This window comes from Rhinolophus sinicus, chromosome 1 (assembly GCF_057876585.1).
Source record: "Rhinolophus sinicus isolate RSI-liver-muscle chromosome 1, RSI-T2T, whole genome shotgun sequence".
Taxonomy (NCBI): domain Eukaryota; kingdom Metazoa; phylum Chordata; class Mammalia; order Chiroptera; family Rhinolophidae; genus Rhinolophus; species Rhinolophus sinicus.
The window spans coordinates 141,293,205-141,310,369 of NC_142501.1; the positions used below are offsets into that span (position 1 = coordinate 141,293,205).

General features: G+C 41.1%; 1 protein-coding gene across 12 annotated transcripts in view; it reads left to right on the forward strand.

Moving 5' to 3' along the window:
* The first annotated feature begins 7,566 nt into the window (after positions 1–7,566).
* The window catches only part of RBM47 (RNA binding motif protein 47), a 150,151-nt gene continuing 140,552 nt past the window's right edge, over positions 7,567–17,165 (forward strand). For 3 of the 12 annotated variants that reach the window (XM_019751963.3, XM_074324588.2, XM_074324590.2), the window contains exon 1: positions 8,576–9,116. The gene's annotated coding sequence lies outside the window, so the exon portion shown is untranslated. Of the gene's footprint in view, positions 7,712–7,794; positions 8,030–8,161; positions 8,395–8,513; positions 9,117–17,165 lie in introns of those variants that run through there. The other 9 variants (XM_019751964.3, XM_074324587.2, XM_019751965.3 and 6 more) reach the window with 8 other exon arrangements.

Here is a 17,165-nt window from a genome sequence, read left to right on the forward strand (position 1 = left end):
TTCATTTTCTCGTTTTTAATTCCCTTCAAATGTTTGAATCTCTAGGAAGTTTCCTTCACTTTCGCCCTCTTCCACAGAAGCAGAATTAATGGGTTCTTTTTGGCATTTTGCACCCATCTCTATTGCATGCCTCACTTTGTATTACGTATAGTTATATATGTGTCTGTCTTTCCAGCATCAGGGAATGGACCATGTTTCTATTCATCTGTGTATCTCTGGGGAGTGACTCTTGGTAGATACTCAATAAACATTTGTTGAACAAGTGAATAAATTAACGAATGAATTCTCCCGTGTGTCTAGGACCCCAAGTCCCACCTGACTAGCTTTTTCTCATCCGCTTGTAGACATCCCGAGGTCTTTCTCTTCTCAAAAAGTAAGCTTTCTTTTGCTCCTTTACCCATTATCTTATCACTAGTCTTCATTTGAAGCCCAGTTATTTGAGAAGGTTGTCTACACCTATTATCTTCACTCCTTCACCACCCATTCACTGCTCTGCTTTCCCAATCCACTGAAATCACCCATGTCAACATCACCAGTTATCTCCTAGTTGCTAAAGAAAAATGATAGTTTTCAGTTGCTGACTTACTTACTTAACACTGTGCCTCACTTGACTTTGTGAACATGCCTTCCTTCTAGAATCTAATTCATTCCTAGACTAACAGTTCCATCTCAGCCTCTCTCTCCAGTCCTCTTCTGTTCTTGTTCTCCCACACTCTGGGTGACTCAGGGTTTCAAGCAACACCAACTTGTTGTCAAGACACCAAAACTGTTTCTGTGTACAGGACATTCTCATGCCTGCCAGGTGCACCCAATGAATTAACTAACTGCTCATCTGGCCTGTCTGCATGGGTGTCCCCACAGGCACCTCAGATTCAAGGAGTTCAAAGCTGGACTCATACCTTATTACCAGGACCTCCTCACTGGTCTCTCTGCTGCTGCTCTGATCCCCTGCAGTGTGTTAACAGCCCTCAGAGCGACCTCATTAAAACTGGAGTCAGATCTGCTTACTCTTCCATTCAAAGGTTTTATATGCCATCGGAGCAAAAGCCATAGCCCTTACAATGGCCTATGAGGCCGTACACAATTGGGTTCCATTATCTTACTAACTCATTTCCTATCACTCTCTCCTTCCATCCGTCCACTCCAGCTACACCAGCCTGCTTGGCTGTTCTTGAATATGCCAACAACACCCTTGCTCTCTCTGGAGTACACTGGGTGTCCAAAGTGCTCTGTTTCTCCTCACCTTCATTCCCTCTCAATGTCACCTTCTCAGAGAGGTCTTCCCTGACCACCTTTGAAATACAGCACTCTGCCTAAGCTTTATTTGTCTTCTCTACTTTATTTTTCTGTTCCCTTCCTTCCCTGCTTTATTTTTCTTATTAGTATTTGCCATCATCAGAAATGCTGTATATTTTACTTACTTGTTTTGTTTAGTTTCTTCTGTATCCCCAACTGGAATATAAGCTACATGAGGACAGGGTTTGTGCTTGTTTTGTTCACTGTTGTTTTTCCAAGGTCTAGAACAGTGCTTGGCACATAGTAGGTATTCAATAAATGTTTATGGAATGAATTATCTCTACTCCAGATCTGCTCATGTCTCCTGTCTCACCCCCATCATCTGATGCGTCACGAAGCCCCAGACTCCTACCCCCTCTATGCATCCTGAATCTTCTCTTCACCACCTATTTGGACACTACCTTAGACTCTAATAGATATGCCAACCTGATCTCAGCACTCCCTATTTAAAATCCTTCTGAACTCCCTGGCATAACAAACAATTGTCATCATGAATCGGCCCTCTCTAGCTCTCAGTTTCATCTCTGCCACTGCCATCCAACCCTCTAGCCATAGAGAGAACTCCTTGCCTTCACACCCCTGAATTCCTTTCTTTTGTTCCTTGGTGATTTTTCACTCTCCTGAAATATACTTCTCATCTTCTTTATCTGGCTAACTCCTAGGCAGCCTTTAACCCTCTCAGTTGTGACATCATCTCCCCTAGATTGACCCCTTAAGTCTATGCTAGACTGCCACTTACTTCCTGGGCTTATACACTGCAAGGCCATTGGCTGGTTGCTCACCTATTGCCATAGAATGTGAGTTTCTTGGAGACAGGGACCATATCTAATTTATTTTTCTATATTCAGCATGATGCACAGAACCTGACACATAATAGATCCTTGACAAATATTTGTTCGATAAAACAATGGATGAGCAGTTGGATGAATAGTTATAACAGTAAATACTTACATGAAACTTTAGAACAGTCTGGTGTTATTCTCAGATCCCACTTACAATGGCACACGGAATCTTCCTAACACACCTAATGAGTTGGGTACTAATAATGAACAGTCTAAAGACCCTGGTGGTCAAGTTGTTTGCCTGTAGTCACACAGTAAGTGGCAGAGACAGGATTCAAACTCAAGGGATTCAAACTCAAGTATCTGGCTCCATTGTTTTTTTTAATAGAACTTTTCTTTTTTATTGGGGAATATTGGGGAATAGTGTGTTTCTCCAGGGCCCATCAGCTCCAAGTCGTTGTCCTTCAATCTAGTTGTGGAGGGCACAGCTCAGCTCCAAGTCCAGTCGCCATTTTCAATCTTTAGTTTCAGGGGGCACAGCCCACCATCCCACGCAGGAATTGAACCGGCAGCCTTGTTGTTGAGAGCTCACACTCTAACCAACTGAGCCATCGGGCCGCCCCCTCCAGACTGTGTTCTTAACTACTCTGTTTATAACTGGTGATGGATGGATGGGTGGTACATACAAGGGTATTCCAAGCAGAGAAATAAGAGAAGCAAAAGTGAGAATATTCACATTATTTTTATGTGCATTTTATGGTCAATCTATTTGGCCACACCGCAATTCACTCTGTCCTATAAAATACTAATCTCCAATAGTACATATCAGATTAAAACCTTAACAATATTTTTGAAAACACACTTGTATTCATTCTCAATGTGACTCTAAACCTCAGGTTCTAGATGAATTAAACCCTACCTCCTTTGACACTCACTTCTAAATATTGAGATCATAACATTTAAATGTATATCCACATTCTCTCATTCATTCAACAAATACTTATTGAGTGTTTATCTTGTGCCAGGCACTGTCTTTCTGCTGACACTACTGTTACTAGAATACATGCACCCATATATAATATAATCACAGACATGCATAGAATCTTTGGTAGGCCATAGGCTGCTGTGGTTAGGATCACAGGCTCTGGAGCCAGACTGCCTGGGTTAAACCCCAGCTCTGCCACTTTCTAGTTGTGAGACTTCAGCAGTGTCACTTAACTACACCATGTGTTGGTCTCTTCATCTACAGAATGGGTGTAACAACAGTCTCTATCTCACGGGGTTGTTGTGAGAATTAAAATACATGTAAAGTATTTAACACAAGTGTCTGTGTTACATACTCTAGTAGGCACTTAATAAATGTTAGTAATTTCACGTTGACAATCTTTTCAGATAAGTTATTGTTGAATGATTGAGCTCCTTATGTGAGGCTGTTTTCCATTATAAAATCAAAAGAAATCTGGAAATCTCCTCCGGTGGAGGAATAAGTCTTAAAGGGATATAAAGGAATTAACAGCATTTGTTGCCATAACAGAAGAATTTCTTGAGTGGGTCTTGGAGGGCCTGTAATTTACATTAGTGCTCCTTCCATCCTAGTGGGCAGGTAGAGGGGGGAAAGCCTTCAGCCTTACTTAGCAGGCGGGCTTTGGCAGAGCTATTTGCGCAGGAAGAACAAGGTCAAGGGACTCCTTGTATCGAAGGTCTTTCTCCAAAGGAAGGATTTGGCGTCCGAGATTAATGTCTGGAGTGAACCCCTGCTATACTTAATTCCCTTTTCTGTGAACTCAGTACATTTTTAAAATTCACTCAGGGGCCCTCCTATGGTGCGGCATGGAAACCACAAACCCAGACGGGCGCCCTTCTGCCCGACTTCTGAACGGCCCTGCCTCAGCCTTTGACTGTGGGTTGATGACTGCATTCTAGGGTTAGGTGCTGGGCTAAATCCCTTGGATTAAAGTGTACCTAGGAATAACTTGTCTTAAATTTGCACACAGTAGATCCAGTGTGGATATAACATAAAAATTAAAAACAAAATATTTTTTTAAAAGGCTTCTATGCGTAGCGAGTGGCCCCCAGGTTAGGGAAGGAGAGGCTGTAGAAACAGTGAGGTTGAGCGGGCTCTCTGGGTCAAGTTCCATGATCTAGATTCCAATAGGTTTATTTTCTGAATAATTTCTGTTGGGAAAAATATCAGCAGATTCAATAGAAAGTTTGGGTTTGGGTCAGTGATTTTATCCCACCTAACAATAATTTTTCTGTTTCAGGTAAAATTAGGGGAGATAAGGGAAACAAGTACAAAATAAAATCATTGAGAAGATATTATTCTTTATCCAACTGTAAGACAATACCTAAAATGTCGGCTCTCATAAGAAATAAATAACAAAACCTCCCTTCCCCCAAATAGTCAATTGCTTACCATGACCTCACCACAATCACAAGAAATTGTTATGCAGAGTAATAATAGCAAACAGTTAAACAGTATTCCTATGTGCCAGGCATTGTTCTAAGCTCTCTGCATGTATTTATTACCTGCCTCGTTTAGGCCTCACATATACAATAGTACATGTTCTTTTTGGTCTTTAAGAAAAATAACTAACATGTATTGAAAACGTAGTGTGTTGATCGCTGTGCTTTTATGTGTATCATATTTGATCATCATGCTGACCTTACAGTTAGGCCTTGCCATTGGCAGCACGCTGAGTCTTAGAAAAAGTTACGTCACTTGCCCATGACCCCCCAACTGCCAGGATATAAACGTCAGTCTTGCTGACATCAAACCCAAACTCTTTCCGTTGCTGCCCTTCTGTTTGTCATAGAACTGGAAGTGTACTCTGTGGGGTCAGCACATCACTCTCTTCTGGGGCACAGATCTTTGATGGTGTTCTTTGTGGGTTTCCATGACTCCCAAATGAGAAATGTCCAGAAACGGGCCAGAATCTCCTGGCTACATATGAGCTAAAATAATCTTTTGGAACTCCTGGATTCTGTACCTTCACGGGGTATAGTAATCACAGTTCTAGTAGCAGGGCATAGTAACAAGCAGTACAAAACCTGACTCTGCTTCCTACTAGCAATCCTATTCTGAGCCACAGGGCAACGCATATGATTTGTGCTTTACCCATATTTACCTCACCCACATGTGATGATCAAAGGTAATAAATCTCACTGAAGATGCTATGTAGATGATTGGTTATTATTAGTATACTTTGGGTCTTTACAACGGTCTGAGGGTTACTTCTGTTGATAAGGGTGTCTTAGAATAGTGTTATTTGATCTAAGATTTATATATGGGAAAGACAATTCTTTGTGAACCATGGAGTAGGTGTTTTCCCCGGTACAAAAGGAAATGCTATTATTTGAGTACCTTCTCTGTGTTAGGAATTGTGCTAAGATTTCACCTCTCATTTAACTCTTATAGAAATCCAGAGAGTTCATTGTTATTGTTTTGTAGATGAAGAAACTGAAGCTAAGAGCAGGTAAGCAACTTGCCCAGCTTCCCATAGATAAGACGTAAAGTTGAGATTCAAACTCAAATCTGTGAGAAGCCGCTCTCCATGCTGTTTGTATTTATTCTAGCACATTGCCTCTTGGGAGAAGGGGAAGAAGGAAGCAGAAAGCAAAAGGAAGGGATTGCACACCTGAAATGCCCCACGAGCATAGGGTTTGCCCGATACTACTACTCCTACTACTAATAATAAACCAGAAAAAAGAAATAATGAAAGCTCACATTACTTTTGCCATAGCCTTCCACTTAAAAAAAAAAAAAAAAAAAAATCTGTTTCGTTTATGCCATGTTCCTGGGGAGGGCAGTGGGTAGCAGTTTGCAACAAAAACTATACCCATTTATTTAATAAGTGGCAGTGAGCAAAACTGAGAAAGAAGCAGCAGAAGTTACAGGCAACATTTGAGAGAAAGTAACCAACTCAGAACGGCCATAAGGACTTGTTTCCAAGGAGCTAGGCCTCCTCAAGGGCCATCTTTTCTTGACTCCAGCTCCAGTTCACCTGGAGTTACTAACCTTTACACTTTTCAAACTTATTTTATTATTCTTGGTCATTATTCCCCAGTGCTTCCTATGGAAAAACCTGTTCAGAGGTAGAAAAATCTGTGAGCCTAAGAATGTCCCCTCTTGAATTCTTTAACTCAGAGACTGTCCCTGACAGTGAGAGGCCTGTAAGGCCACAATCCAGATACTTCTGGAAAAGAAGAGAAAGGCTCATGTAGAACTGGAGTTTTTGTAAGTTGTCTTAAAATTGTGGAGTCCTTGTTGATGCCTGGTACTGTCAATCCTTAGATATGGTGAGAGGACCTTGGAGTATTCTGCCTGCCTGTTGTTGATAGTTCACTCTGGTTAGTATTGACAAGGAATGAATCTAAAACTCAGAAAATGTTTATTTGATCTGAATTAAATCTTGCCATTGGGAAGATAAAAAAAATCAAAGGGATCTAAAATATTTCAGAATTCTTGGCTAGTTTTAAGGAATCATTTTCCCTAAGGGTGGCAAATGCGGCTTTTAGATTTAACTAGAACTGCAAACTAGTCCTAGCCTCATCATGAAATGAAACCTTGAACTAATTGACCTCAGTGTCTTAATCTGCAAAATGGGTGTAAAGTAGTGCTTAGAATTGATTTGTAAGGTCAGATAAGATGAGGTGGGTGAAAGTGCTTGGTAAACTACAAAGGACCTCATTGATGTAAAGGGATTTCTTCTTTAAAAGTGAAGCTAATTGGAGGAAAAAGGGTGTCCTGTCAGCACTGATCACATTTTAACTATCAATAATCACTTTTCAATATTCATGAGGAGTTTAAAAATCATTTCCCCGTATTTCACACTGTTTTTCAAATGTCAATGACCATTATTTGTGTAGCATGGGCTTCTAACTGAATAGGATAAGGAACTATCCCAGGGACAGACAGAAAATCAAGTGCTTAAATCCTAATTAAAATGAAGCACACATCTAGGGTTGATTGCTGGGTCCTGAGTTTCCTTTGTATTAGTGAGCTTCATGGAATGTACAGGCCAAGTTATTTCCACATAATTTGTGAATTTTGCAATTTTTAAGTGAGATGAAAATCAGTTGGATGCTCCTTTACAGGAACTTTCTTACCATTGTATTCAAGACTGTCCACAGTGTAAACTGTTAGCAAAATTCTCATCATTGGAATCTTCCAGAAACTGAGGCTGGGAGAGGTTTAAAAAAAAACACATGCTCATGGCCTTACTACTGCCGGAGTCTAGAGCCCACTTCTAACTCTGACCACTCCCTCTCTCCTCTTCAGAAGAAAAGCCACAGTACAAATATAAATAATAGTAATAGTAGCTAACTCCTGTGCCAGGCACTGTTCTAAGCTCTTTGTATGTATTAACTCATTTAACCAGCAAAAAACATTTTTTTGTACTAGTGCTTCACTAAAATAGCCCAATGAGAAACAGTAGTTTTTTTTTTTCTCAGTTGAATGACATTGCAACCCGAAATCACAACTCCGTTTTAGGTTCCTGGTGGTGCCTGCTTCCTCTTCTAGTTTGTTTAGTCACAGAATTCGATCCTGTTGGCCGATTACGCGCCTACAAACAGGCTTAGCGCTCTGCTCTATTGAAATGCGTGAAGCTCCTTAACTCTTGTGTAAACAGGTAACGCGAAGGGGTGGGGCACAGATTGCGGGCTTCTTTGGGATGAGGATGGGGAGGGGGTTAGAACCATCTCCGCAGAGATCAGGAAAGGTTAAGGGAGGGCTTAGCTGCTGTTTTTAAATGTAGTGGGGTTTTTTTGTTGTTGTTGTTCCCTTTCTACAACTAGCTGTAACTTTACGGCAGAGCGCATTAAAATGAGCCACTTCTGAACAAGCAGTGCCCAGGCCCCAGGCCCTGCTGCGAAGGCCCCGGCAAAGGTCAGGACTTCGTCCGCGTGACGTTCCTTCCTGCGTTCGTCCGAGCGCTGCTCTGCTTCAGGTAAGGACACTCTGGGAGGTCCCCCCTTCCGTCAGCCTCTCCGCGGTGCTCGCTCTGACCCTACCTGGTTAAACGACATCTTTACTAGGGGGCAGGACGGGGGTGGGGTGGTGCTGATCGGCTCGTGATTCAACCGCAGGTTCCTTATTCCTCAAACATGGTTCTGCTTGGTTTCTCTGAACAGCCGAAAAGGGACCAGGCGTCTGATTCGGACAGATGTCCTCAGGTGGCGCAGGTGCCACTTCTGGGGTCATCTCTGGATGTCTGAAATGGATGTGACTTTTTGAGCTGGGAGAGAAATCTGTCTGGCGAAGTCTCCAAATCTGTCCCAACGAGGCAGATTTATTTTTTAACCTTCAGCAAAGGTATCTGGGCTCCTAAAACAACAGGAATGTTGCACTGGCCTTTAGCCAGCGGAGGCTCAGCGAGCAGGATAAAATTTCAGTGCAGATTTACGGGAAGTTGGGGAGTAAAAATCTGGTTTGGTGAGTTTAGGGAAGGGAGTAGACGGGAGACAACCTTGCTACTGTGAGGCGAATGGCCTCGGCGGGGGAGGGCAGCCGGAGGAGGGAGGAGGGAACAGGGAAGAGCTCGGAGACCAGTGGCTGAGCGCTCCCTGTGCGCAGCGCCGGAGTAGCAGGGCTCCCGGGCCGCGGGTCTCCCCGGGGTGCGGACCCGGCGCCGTTCTGCCAGTGGGATCGCCGCACTTTCAAGTTCTGGTTCCCTCCGGGAATTGAGCCCCAGAGAGCTGCCTTCTGGTTCTCGCTCCTGCTTCCCACGTTGGAATGTGCAGCTTGGGACAGTGAGAAGCAGAGGCTCGGGGAGTTGTCCTCGTTGAGAGTTTCTCTCTGCAGGTTTCCAAGGTTAAGAAATTCTGACAAACTGGAATTCCCAGAGCCTGGGAGTTAAGCCTAAAACGACCTGTTGCTTTAAGCAGCGCGGTGGGGAGTAGCTGGACACTCCTTATTTTGGTTTTACATTAAAAAGAGGGAGGCCGAGAAGATGTTGTAGGTTACTTGCTAGCCGTGTAAATTGCTGCCGGGCTGTGAATGAATGGTGTTAATTTCTGAAGTGGGCGACTACAAAGGTAAGGTGGTTTTCGGCAATCCTAACTACTGTCCCTTCATCTTACTTTTGGGTCCCTGTTTTGCAATTTTTTTTTCCCTTTGCTTTCTTTAGCCCTCATCTGCTTCATTCTGCCACCTTCCTTCAGACTGGCATATTTAGTGGGTAAGAAATGGTTTATAAAAAGATTTTTAAAGTGTCAGCTTCTGGAAAAGCCGGAAAATCATACACAGTCGGCCCCACCATGTTTCCTGTGGTGATCAAAACATTTTCTGTATAAAAAAAAAAAAGCAGATTTTTTTTTTCACCCTTGAAAACACATAATTGGGCTCTCCAGAGACGTAGATGACTTTTTATACTCAGATTATTAAAGTGAGATTGAGGAAACATTCATGACAGGCATCTATCTCATTGAAGTGTTAAGGACGGTGGGGGATGTCTTCCTGTAGTAATTTACCTCCAAATGTAACAGTGAGTGGAGACTTACTTGTTTCAAGTTAAAAATTCAATCTGCATAAAAGTATAGGACTGATGATTATGACAGCTGACAAATTACCAGTCACCAGATATTTAAGAAATCAGTCACAATAAATGAAATGGAATTTTTTTCAAATAACCGATTCCTTTTTTACTTAGATAAAGTTCATCTACTCTTGGGTATTGTCCCAAGGCTTCTTTCTTTCGGCTTATCAAAGCGATAGAAACATAGTGTCCTCAAGCTACTTACTTATAGGCCATACTGCTTTGAAGGGAAAATCAAGTCGTTTTTTTTTTGCTAGTGGCATTTTAATGACTCACTCAGTTTTCTTTATCAGGAATGTACATGAGAAATGGTATTCTTTAAAATGTTTAATGCTTGAGTCGCATGAAGTTTTCAGGGGAGAGAAAGCAAAGAGGTGACAACACAGACATGAAGAGGTTGCTGCAGTTGGAAGCACAATTACAGCTAGACCAGGAGTGCTTGAGAACTGCAGGTGCCGATTCAAAAAAGGTAAAAGGTTGTCAGCGGCATAAAACGCAACCTGTAGACAAACCCGCGTACCCAACCAAGGCAATGAGATAACACTTTGGGAGATTATGTGGCTATTAATTTAAACAATACTCTTTGTCAGATTGATGATCAGAAATATTGGAGGGAAACAAAACCAAACCAGTCTGAAAGGGACACAGGAGGAGGGAAAAAAAGAAGTTTGGGGTTTTGTATTCTCTCTTGTCTACCTTACCCTTCACCTTGTTCTGATACATATCCCGCTGGCCTCTTTGACTTAATTACTGCACCCTGGGAGAATGAGGAATGAGAACTTTCACAAGAGCCTAGCTTCATTATTAACTTTCAGTATTTGTTAAATGAAGAAATAAGCTAGAGAAACAAAGCTGCCAGCCTAATTCTGCCGTGCTTCTTTATCTGTCTAGGCTACACTTAAATTCATCTGATCAAGAGTTTTTTTGAACATACTATGCTGAAAAAGAATCAAATTTTGAAGATTTTTTTTATCTTCCTCTTTGTTGTTGAGTTTTCAGAAGCTTGTAGGATTGAAAATTTGGCATCATTTTACTTCAGTCTCTAGTTTTAATAGTCAGTGTATTTATTTTTGATTCCCCAGTGTGCTGTTCTAGACTAAATTTTGAAACAAGTTGGTGACACTGAGGCTGAAATAAAGATACAAAGCAAGGAAACAGTGCTTCTGGCCATATATATATACACTTGGTCTAACTAGCATTGAAGACTACTCACATTTTATCCCCCCTCACATGATAAGAACATTCAGATTTGACTGTTGTCTTTGGTTTACTAGTAACAGAACCTGTTCTGGGTAGTTTAAACAAAGATTAGAAGGTTAAAGTAGATGAAGTTATTCTCTTACAAAAAGAGTTTGCTTTCCAAATTCTACTCTTGACTGAAGATTAAAAGTAAATCATGTCTCCAGTGATTGAGCTTTGACTGCTATAAGAACATATTTGACTATTTCAGACAGGTTTCCACCTCTACATTTCAAGTCCCTTCTGAGTTTTCAGGACCAGGCAGGGGAATGAATGCAGGGGTGCTGGTGCGGGGAAGTGAGATCTCTTCAAAAATGGATCCAGGTTCAGGTGAAACTGTGATTAGGTTTTCGCAGAGAATGTATAATCCTAGGGAAAAAGACCCACAAAAACCTTACTCTAAGAGGGCTTGAGTTTGGGATTCATATGACTAAGAAAAACAATACAGTTTTCATGACTGTAGAATTTATGCACCAAACATTTATGAAGTTACAATGAAGATGTAATACAGTTTAAAAACGGGTTGTCAGAATAATGCCAAGTTAAAGGTTATATTGGAACGTCTCAACTGCTGGCCTGATGAAGAGATAAACTTTTCCTCTTGGGAGCAGTCTCTGTGTCTTATGATGATGTTGATTTTCTGGTTTAATATTGTTAAGAGGTGTGTGTTAGTCTAAACAACCACCTGCTCAGAGTAATTGCTTCAAAGAGCAACTGGAAAAAGATTTTCCGTAATGACAATACAGATGACTTGGTTCATAAGATAGGAGGCCTTTAGAATCTCTAGAGAACTGGTAGAAATGATAATAAGTAATTGTTCAGTTGCCACCTCAAGTTGTTGGAAACATCTCATGCTGGAGGGATTTAGGGGGAAATGGCACCCTGCCACTTTTTGTGTGTGGTCGTGAATCATCTTGTCAGTAAAACACTCCGGAGATCATCTGAGCTTGATTTCTGGTTGTTTCTACTTCTCTCATAGTTGCTTCCCCTTCTAGTCTGTCAGTATCCATATGGGGAAAAAGAGACAGGGAAAGATATCTTCCCTTTGAAGTCAGTGTACCCCCTCTTTTCAGAAACTCTTATATTATGCTTTGAAAAAGGGATGAGGGAGGAATTTTCCAGTGAAAGTAGAAAGAAAGAGAGTGTCTGGAGGAATAAATGGTCAAGAAAAAGGTGAGTTCCAAACATTGTTAGTAATGTGGAATTTACCAGAAAGCTCACATGGAGATTATCAGTGCCCTCAAACTATTGCAGGTGAACTGGCAACTGTAGGGATTTGAGGCTCATCCCCCCCTTTTGTAATTCAAATGCTCCTAGTACACTGCAATAGATGGCTAATTTAAATGAGTTCAAGATAACCATCTCTTGGTACAACTAAAAGTAAACTGATTACAAAAGACTCAATCACACTCCCACTCCCACTCTGCCTTTCCTCTACTTTCTGCAGCGATTTAAGGACACCTGGGGAAAAAAGTCACAGTTCAGTTGCTGTAACTTATGTAGCTGAGGAGAGCATTTTTTGTTGTTGTGGATTTTCAGTTTTCATCATCACAGGAACTTAGTTCCTTCAAAAATGTTTTGTGAGTGTGTTTAGACGTATGCAATTTATGTGTTTGAAAAATACAAAGTATAAGTAAACGGATGCTATAATAGAAATGATTGACTATAGCTTATGGTTGCCCTTTTGGTAGACCATATCAGGGTTTGTTTGTTTTTTTCTTCTCGTATCAGGTTCTAAGAAGGGTTATCGTTTTAGAAATCAACAGTACAATCCCTACCTTTCCGAAGGCCGTTTAAGAGAGATGACATCGGGAGAGGACAGAGTGTTAGTGTAACTCTGAAAACGCTTTGTGACTTTGAAAAATTGTCAATCCTTTGGTCTTAGCAGATTCCTGGTAGTGCAAAATATGTACCTTATTTATAAATTACAGCTATTCACACTAATCAAGAAAACAATCTCTGGTCTCTTCAAATCATGATATTTGTCTTTGGGGATATTGTGTATTTGTGGTTCTTAGGAACATGGCGGCCCAGTGCAAAGACCACAATAGGTGCCCGGTGGTGGGTGTATGTTGAGTGAAAGGGGAGTTGCTGACAGTTTTAGCCTCCTGATTGTGCTTTCCTTTGGATAGTAGTCAATGCTGCTCATACTGAAGTTTCCACAAGCTAAGGAGAAAGACAAACTGGTCCCAGAAGCCATGGATAACCCACACATGGGCGAGCAAGAGTTAACTATAGGTACCAGTGGGCAGAGGGTGGGTGTACAATGAATGTGGGCCATTGTGCAGCTGAAACAGGAACAGGGTGCCTCTACCTGACCAAGGAAATGCCAACCTGTAAAAATAATAAAAAGCATTTAGCTTTCAGAGTGCTGAGACCTGGCTTGGTCATTTTTGTAAAGCATTTCACATTATGCCAAAAGGAATAAAGAAGTGTTTAATTAATAAGATTTTTTTTCCCAGGTGTTCTTTCTCTTAGATCAATTTGATTGCCATTCTGGAAAATGTATATTTAGGTCTTTCGAGCTCAGGTGAAATATTCCTGTTTGTAAGAGTAGGGATCCATGTTGGTGATGGTAATAGCACTGTGACTTTTGAAAAGACGGCTTAAGTAGTATTTCTTTTTGTTTGTTGTCATTTATTTTTAAAAATAACAACATGGTTCTTGGTACACCAAGCCCTTGCCAAGATTAGGCCCATCTTCTCAGCAGCTTTCTCAACACAAAGTTGCCTTTGTGTAACTACAACGGGGAGGATTTGGTGACACAGAAAACTCAATGGGGCACTGCAGCTTATTATTAACAGAAAATTCAATGGCCTCATGTATTTGTTGTTTTATTTTTTTTTAATACTCTCCCAGCTAATATCTGTGCTTTGTTTCTCCATGCTGGTGATCTTACTATTTTAGACTTGCCCAGGGAAGAATGTGGTGGCTGCAGACTTACCTTGGAGTTTAGTGAGATTGTAGAAGACTAGAGCTGCTGCATATTGGTGCAGAGGAAAGCTCAGCTTGGTGGGCTGGTTTGTTCTCAGAGTAATCAGCAAAACTTGGTCACACATGGAGAAAAAGAAAAGGGAGTTAGCCAGAGTGAAAATGATAAGTTGGGAGAAAGGGATGACTGTTGGAACTAAATTTAAACTCCGTGGCAGAGTGGCTAAGAAGAGAGACGGCCTTCGTTCAAATCCTGGCTCTGCCCCTTATGAACTGTGGGACTTTAGGCAGGTTACCTAATCTGTCTGTGACTCAGTTTTCTCAACCATAAAATGCCCACCTCCAAGGGATGTTGCAAGGATTAAATTGATGAATCTTTGGAAAAAGCATTTTATTAAAATACAGTGGGCATATGATATTGGATTAGTATAAATTAATCGAGTATAGGAACAGAGGTTAGAACAGTGCCTGGCATGTAGGCAGTATGATATGCATATGTAATTCATGTTTGAATGCATTTCTGTGTTTGAGTTCTTATCTCATCACTACGCGATACAAGAGTTTTCTTTTGTGACCTCTTCTGCTGGTTACAATGCAGGATTCTCTTCCTAACATCTTGGCTTTGACTAAACGGCCGTTACCATTGTGGGCAGGCACTATTTTGCTAAGTTTCCTTTGGTTGTTGTATCTTAGTAGTATAGAGAAGATGTTACTTAGAATCACCAAGGTGCATTTTTTTTCTCGGTAAACTATGAAATGTTGATTAGAAACAAAAGGAATGATGCTATTATACATATCTGTTGCATGAAAGACCTGCTAAGTGTGTGGCTGAAAATGGAGCATAGATTCTGGAGATGGCTGATGCAAAGTATAAATTTTCTATGTGAAAGAATTTAATACATGCACCTTAAGCATTTAGTACATGGACTACAATTAAGAATTGAATACATCCAACTTATTAATGACTTTCATTGGTTATGACTTTTATTACGTAACTGGTCATGATGATAATATATGAGACTTTCTCAGAACTGCCACAGAGCCTTATCTGTGTACTTCTCATGACATTTTATATCACTTTTTACTTAAGTATATATACTGTTTTCCCTACCAGACAGAAATGAAGTTCCTTAGAGGCAGGATTTGTGTCGAATAATGTTTGCATCTGTCCATGTCCCTAGATTATTGTTGAGTGTTCAGTAAATAATATAAGAATTTCTTGCCCAAGTACATTACCAGTATACACACGTAATGGCAGTTTTGCATTCTGTGGGTATGTATTATACATCATAGTTATTTGAATGACTTTATTTTTTCCAGAAGTATTTTACAAAAAATTGTTGGATAGAGGAAATCCAGTGCAACTGTGTGAACTCAGGCAGGAACGAATCAGAACAGAAACCCTTTACACAGCCAAGCCTCTGAAAGCACGGCAGGGTGGGGGAGGCCCGGGGTGGCGAGGGCCGATCTATTACGGTCGGTACTTGGCTGCCCATCACATTGTTCAAACATTTGTACCTCTTTTCTGATCTTTACCATCCGTGAAAAGGCTCAGATTTGTCACTAGGCAACTATGAGAAGGGGGGGAAAATACATTTCCTCAAAATCAGAAGGAATTTAGAAAATCCCTCAATTTAATTTCTTAATTTAATTTTAGAAAATACCGTAATTTAATTCCTTAAATTAAATAGAAAAAAAGTACAAATTCTCAAAATTAGAGAAAATGAACAACAATAAAATCCAAGAGGAAAAGAACAGTATCAAGTAAATATACAGCTCTGTGAGCCACAGTGGTGTAATTGACCTGGTGGGCTGGTGGTGCACTCTGGGCCAAGGAAGAGAGGTGAGGAAGGACAGGTGGTAAAGAGGTATGGAGAGAATTGCCTCTAGTGAAATCCTATTTGCAGAGCAAAGGGACTCCCACATGGTGCAAACAATAGTTTGGCTCAGGAACCTTCTTTGCTCTTTGCCCTACCTTGTGGGTTCCAGGATCCACTTCAAGATAGACGTAAATTTGCCAATGAGTAAACAGAAACTACCAGCTCAGGTGGTACGGAGTGGCATTTGTGCCTTTCATCTGCAGTTGCTCCATGTTCATAGACAATTGAGCAGCTGAGACCAAACCTGGGAAGGCAGGGATCTTGGAATATTCTCCTAGCACCCTTCCCAGTGTGGAACCTAGGCGTCACTTCCGCAGTGAGAACCGTAGGAGGCACACAGACCCTGAAATGAAAATGGTAACACCCATGTTGTCACATAGCCTAGTAATGTGTTAAGGGTCTTGACCTTTCCCCATTGGCTAGAGCTCGTGGATGAACCAGTCAGTGAAACTGCAGAATCTGCTTATCTGTTCTCCCTGCTTCCACCTTTGCCCTCACACTATACACTCTGTTCTTGACAAAGAATCTAGAGCAACTCTTTCAAAACAGAAGTCAGATAATGTCAGTCCTCTGCTGAAACTTTCCATCTCACTCAAAAGCCAATGAGGCGCTATACTTCTAGTCCCATTACCTCTTTAATCTGAACTCCTACCACCACTCCTTTCGCCAGTTTCATGCCTCAGGGCCTTTGCACTGGCTGCTCCCTCTCCCTGAACCAGCTTCTCCAAATATCTGTATGGCTCACTCTTTCACTTCCTTCAGGTCTTTGCTCTCCTCCCCCCATCTAAATAGTAATTCCTCCTTCCTGCTGGCACACTCTCTCTCTCTCCCCTGCTCTATTTTTTAAATATACTTATTACTTTTTAGCATGCTCTCTAATTGTATGGCTCACTGTCTCTTCCCTACTTGAATGTCTGCTTCATTTATTGATGTGTTCCAAGCACCTTAGCACAGAGTCTGTCAGAGTAGGCACTCAATAAATATATGTAGAATAAATGAATAAAACACACAGGCTTTTTACATAGTACAAGTATGACTGAAAGTGTAGTATAACTTGTGTATTCTACTCAAAACACCACCATGAACACATCTTTCGAAATAAGCATGGATTTTCTGCTGGACCTCTCTATTAAGCTGCCATGTTTTCTCTGGTTTCTCTGGTTTCATTATTTTCTGTGCCACTGTGAGCTGTGGATGGAGGACGATGAGTAAGTAACGAGCAAGGCAGGTCTGAGTGTGGGAATGGTGCAATCATTTAAGCACTTCTCTGTTTCTAAATCAAAGTCTGGTCTTTGTCAATCTTTTTGCGATTTCCATCTAATGCTTACAGCCCTCTGTTTTGAACCAGTCTTGTGAATTGCATGCCCTGCAGATAATTACACGTGATAAACTCATGTTACTATATTGTTTATCACTTTTTCTATTGTTATTTAATTATAATTAATGATTGTTCTGAGTGTTAATTGTCAAGACAAGTTTTTTTTAACTATCTCATTTGA